The sequence below is a fragment of the Rhinopithecus roxellana genome, chromosome 14, assembly GCF_007565055.1.
Source record: "Rhinopithecus roxellana isolate Shanxi Qingling chromosome 14, ASM756505v1, whole genome shotgun sequence".
Lineage (NCBI taxonomy): Eukaryota > Metazoa > Chordata > Mammalia > Primates > Cercopithecidae > Rhinopithecus > Rhinopithecus roxellana.
The window spans coordinates 42,481,929-42,487,928 of record NC_044562.1 but is presented as its reverse complement, the minus strand read 5'-3'; positions in this window follow the sequence as shown (position 1 = coordinate 42,487,928).

Sequence of the window (6,000 nt, the reverse complement as noted above, 5' to 3'; positions counted from 1 at the left end):
TCAGAAATATCACTCTGTCACTGAGAACATGTTTCTGATATTTTCGGTGTATTTGTAGAAGCAGATTTCATTCCAATGTAAGAAAGCATTTTGCATTGCTCTTTGGAAAGGTATTATTGTCCCTACCTCAGGTTTTGTGGGGCCAGAAGCTTATACAGGGCCCCCAGAAGGCGCTTTTTTTAAAAAAATAAATAAACTATACATACAACATTTAGTACAGGGCCTGGAAGAAGACCTTGGCAGTGAGAGGCACAAAATGGAACATTTCATTAGGTTCAGGGTAAAAAATCTACCTACTGTCTTTACAGATTCGGACAAAGGGTACGTGACCATACATTGGTGAGGTAATCAAGAGATTTCACATTGTATAGAAATTTGGACTTCATAGACCTGTAAGTTTCCTCCAGATTCAAACATTTTGTGTTTATTTGGCTTACGTTTGAGAATGGAATAGGTCAAAGTTAGCCTCCTTGCAGTTTTGGCCCCCTGCCCCTACTCAGCTGGTTTGTAGAATGAATTATCTGATGGCCAAACAATGATGGGGTGTTGGCTAGATGCGGTGGCTCACATCTGTAATCCCAGCACTTTGGGAGGCTGAGGCGGGTGAATCACTTGAGGTCAGGAGTTTGAGACCAGCCTGACCAACATGGTGAAACTCCATCTCTACTAAAAATACAAAAATTACCTGGGCATGATGGCACATGCCTGTAACACCAGCTACTTGGGAGGCTGAGGCAGGAGAATCGCTTGAATCCAGGAGGTGGAGGTTGCAGTAAGCCAAGATCATGCCATTGCACTCCAACCTGGGCAACAAGAGCAAAACTCCATCTCAAAAAAAAAAAGATGTGGTGTTTGGGACTATGTGGGTGTGGTGTGGGTGTTGGGGATAGGGGAGTATATACTTTAGACTCTGAAGTAAATGAATCCTAAAGTTAAATGCCCGGCTTCCACCTCTAGTCAACCATTTTGTTCTAGCACTCACATCTCAAGTCATAGAATGAGAGCTAAAATGTCTTATGAATCAAAGGCTGGGTTTGAATCACATGCCAACCAATGTGTGCTCATGGAGAACACCTCAGTGACAGCCCAGAGACAGCATCTCCACCCCACTCCTGACTATTCACCTCACACCTGATTCCTCTGTCCAGAAGAGGCTTGAGGAGAGGGGATGGATGTTTTAGTGCCATCCATCCTCCCTGCTGTGTACATGCATTATGGTGCTTACATGGCACCACTGTCAGAAGGAAAAGAGTATTTCAAATAAGGACTTCCTACCCCACAACAAAAATAGAATCTTTGCAGCCAATTATGTGCTGAATCATTATAAAACAGGAAGAATCCTAATAACAACAAAAGATTAAGAGCAGCACTGTGTATGTATGAGCACTTCTGCATTCCCAGAGCAGTTGTCTCAGCGATTATAAAGCTCTTAGCAAACTTTAATTAGAGCTCACAGGTTGGTAAGTTACATGGCTAAAGTTCTTGCTAGTGTGGTCACCAGAGAAGTAAACTCAGGTGAGGTTAAATGGTCAATTTACGGACACCTGGCCATGCTCATCTGTGTTTGCTTTTCCAGTCTGTCAGGTTCTTTGGAATCTGACTTGTTAGCAGCTCTGCCAGGCCCCATCCCCTTGCTTGCAGGTGCTCACGTCTGAAGCTAATGTGTTAATCATATCAGCTCACGAGCCTGGGGTTCAGCCACGCCAAGTCTGGACCTGCTGGCTTTCTTTGGAGTCAATCTGCAAGGGACATCTCTGAGCCCAGGGATAACAGTCCTGAAGTCAGTAGATTGTGTCTGAGCTCACCTGCCAGGCATTATGTGGAAACAAGGACACTGCTTTTCAGTAGGCAATAATTGACTTCAAAGGACTCCAAGTTGGTTTAAGTTTTTTCTACTTTAACATTTAGGAACAGTGGAAAAACATACTTTTTGTTATTTGTGTTTTCTCAGAAATGGTTACCACTTCTAAGAAGATGGGAAAATTTTAAGGTTAGTAAGGAGATAAGAAATGAAATCCCCTTGAAGATATGTAAAAAGCTAGCGCTTCTCTGTCCTGTGTGTTTCCCACCCCACCTAGGCTTCTCGGGTGTCTCTGGTTTGTGCCCCATGAGGATACATGTGCGTTCTATCTCAGGCAGGGGCTCCGGGATCAACGGTGGGTGAGTGAGTTTGTTCACCCTGGATTCAGCTTCTGCTCCTTAGGAATTTCCCAAACATTAAGTTTCCTTTAATATCATCCATTCATCAGTATGTTGACACAAATCTACTTCAAATCTATATACAGTTTTTTGGTCCAGCCAACAATTGGGAGAAGAATAGAATATTGTCTGTTACTTATTAGGCAAGGGTTGATTGTCTTTCATGTATCCTAAAGCAAGACTTTTAAACTTCACAAGTTTTCATCAGGTCTGGGACTCTGAGGTTTGAGGGAAACAGCAGCTGTCTACCCAGACTTCGTCTCATAATCTCCAAAACTGCAGTTCTGTTCCTTCTTACTCTTTTTCCTGGTCTCTTTTGTCCTCATATCTAAGTTCCTTCTTTCCCTTCAAATTTTCATTCTCTCTCTAGGCCTTTTCTTTTTATCTGATGTCTTTTCAAAATTATTCAAATCGGGTTTTTACATAGTCATTCATCTTTCACTGTGTTTTTGTTCAAGGATACCCTGATGATTTACTTTTATGCTTTATAAAAACTGTTTTGTGTATAAAAATTCACAATGTATGACATTTTTGGTCTCAGCAGCTAATTGAACTGATAGATTTAGGAAAGAATTAACAACAATTCCTGGTGTTTCTCTTAACTTTTAATTAATAGCACAGAAGCCATCTTCCCATAGGAGAATTTTTTTTTTTTTTTTTTTTTTTTTTTGCTTAAATTCCTCATTATTCTTGTGTACATCAAAGCTCATTTCTCTGTCTCCTTGCAGGGTCCAGTCATCTCTTCCTTTCTCGTCAGTGAGTTGGCAGCTCCGTACCTAGAAAACCTTAAAGTTTGCAATAATACAAACAGGTTAAATAAAAGAGTTGTCCTGAGACATGGGCTTCGTGAGGGGAGCCTATGGGATAGCTCTTACTGTTCTCCACTCCAGGCATAACCTCAGGACACTACACCACAGGTGAAAGCTGCCTGGTTAGTGTATTAGTCAGTTTGGGCCACCATAACAAAGTACCACAGACGAAGTGTGTTAAGCAACAAAAAATTATTTTCTCACAATCCTGGGGGCTAGAAGTCCAAGATCAAAGTGTTAGCAGGATTGGTTTCTTTGGTGGCCTTTCTCCTTGGCTTGTAGACCGCCATCTTCTTTCTGTGTCTTCACAGGTTCTTCCCTCTGTGCCAGTCTGTGTCCGTCCGAATCTCTTTTTATAAGTACACCAGTCCTATCAGATTAGGTCCCACACTAATGACTCATTTTAACTTAAATACCTCTTTAAAGACCCTATCTCCAAATACAATCTTATTCTGAGATACTGGGGATGGGGCTTCAACATGTGAAGTTTGAGGGGGACACAATTCAGCCCATAACAGTATATTAAAAACTCCTCATCTAGATGCCATATTTCCAGCACCAACCAAGCTCCCAAGCACAGCTCTAGCCTATGAAGTCTGTGCAGAAGGTGGGTTATACAGTCCCATCAGGGTCAGAGGTTGCAGCTCCCTCTCTCACATTACAGATTCTTCATAACAAATCATGACAAATGTAAACAAGCGGCTTATCTGATTCTCCAAATAGAAGCAAACCAGTGTACAGGGTAATCACCAACCAGAAAAAGCTCAGCTGCAGGGGGCAGATGTGCCAACAGCAGCAGGAAGTGACTTCAGCACTAAGTGGGCAGCAGACAAAACCTTAAAAGGGCAAAACTGTATTGTCAGTTACCATGTCACGTAATGACAGCCGAGAGTAACAATACTTCTGAATTTGTCAACAGTAGGTGACGTTATTTTTAAAAACCTATAACAGAAGGCTGTGGAAGTTTTCTCATTAAATACTGTATAGATAAAATTGTGTATTTGAGGGCAATACACTTGTTATTGGGGTAATTTACCTATGTAAAAATGAAAATTTCCAAGTTCTGCTGGATAAATGCTTCTTTCTGTATATATGACAAAGTCCTGCTTGGAGGTCATAAACTTTGCTATAATCCTGGTTCTGGGGGTGGGGGCTTTCCTGTCAAGATGGCCCTAAGGTTTAGACTGACCTCCCACAGAGGTTCAACAAGGAGTCACTGAGATTCACTAACAGTTTTCAAAAAAGATGTTTATCAAACATCTTTCCATTGAAACCATACCCCTTGTAGTGCACAGTGAATTAATATTTCAATAACTTCTAAAATGTTATGAAGATTGCAATTGTATAGCATTATATTTTGTGTATAGGTGTATTCAAAGTAGTAATATATTTAGTAAAGACATATGACAATGTTTGTAATCCTGTTGTGGCATTTCCTCCTGTGTTAGTACAACAGGAGGTTTAGAAATGGGTGCAGCCTGGGCATTTCTCACCTGCGAGAGGCCCTACACCTGGCCATGTGGTGGGCTCAGCCTTTGCCTCCTCTGAATAATCTCCTCTTATTTGTATATTGTGCCTCTGACCACCTTCTGCCTCATATCATAGTTATTTATGAAGCTGTTTGATCCATCTTACAAGATTGTGCTTTTAATTCCCAATGGCTACCCCCAACTGTTAATGTTAGCTTCTGTGTTGAATCCAGGGGCACTCTATTGCTATCATTCCTCTACAAGAAAAAGCTTAGCTATACCTATTTTTTTGTATTTGTTAATCCATTTGAGACTTTTGTAGTGCTTGTTGTAGCTGCCTTCCAAGGTCAGCCTCAGAATTCTTCTTTAGGCACAGAGGAAGATTATCCAGAATGCCTTGCTGGAGAATTTGTACAATTCTCTGCAGTGATGTGCTGGCAAATGTTCAACAACTGGTTCTGATTCCTAGTGTTTGCTGGTTATAGATGATGCTGAATGTAGAATTGGGAAAAATATACCCAATTGGCTTTTGCTCCCTAAACATACTTCATAAGCTTCTAGCATACCATTGGTTCACAGCTCAGGGATAATGAGAAAAGCTATGTTGTAAGAAATGGAGAAGCCAATTGAATCCCTTCTCTACCCACAGAAGGCAAGCCTGTAATTAATCTTCACAAAACATTTTCCAGGTTTGCCTCCTCTTAGCCCTCCCCATCTAATTTCACAAGATGCTGACAAACCCTGGAATAGCTTTAAAGTCATAAGCAATGAGTCCTAAATGGATCTACTCAGAAGTTAGGGTCACTAATTGGAAGGCAGCTAAAACTCTCAGAATTGTTACTGCACAGATGCCTACTTTGAGGTTATAATTATTAAAACCCCCAAATTAATTTTTAAAGCATTTACTGAACTTCCTCCCGCTTTACACCTCCATACACTGATGACTTAGACACATGCTAAGGTGCTGTGACTCAACAATTTTTATCAGAGGCAATGGTACCACCCCCTTCCCATCCTACCTCTTTTCCCTACTTCCATCTGCTGGAGTGAGCAGATTTTAAACTTGATTAGATACTTTGTTTTGCTCTATCTCCCTCCCAGCATAATGTTTTGCTTGCAACAGATATAAAAAATATATTGAAGTTGAATTAGCTGATTTCTTATAGTATATGAGAAATCCCTTTTTTCATCTCTCTAAAGGTGCTCTAAATGTTCATAAATCCTTGCGTGAACAAGTTGAGATAATTTCTAATCTGAAGGAAACTCTTTGTCCTTAGAAGAACTGGTTTTCGGCCGGGCGTGGTGGCTGAAGCCTGTAATCCCAGCACTTTGGGAGGCCGAGACGGGCGGATCACGAAGTCAGGAGATCGAGACCATCCTGGCTAACATGGTGAAACCCCATCTCTACTAAAAAAATACAAAAAATTAGCCAGGCGAGGTGGCGGGCACCTGTAGTCCCAGCTACTCGGGAGGCTGAGGCGAGAGAATGGCGTAAACTGGGAGGCGGAGCTTGCAGTGAGCTG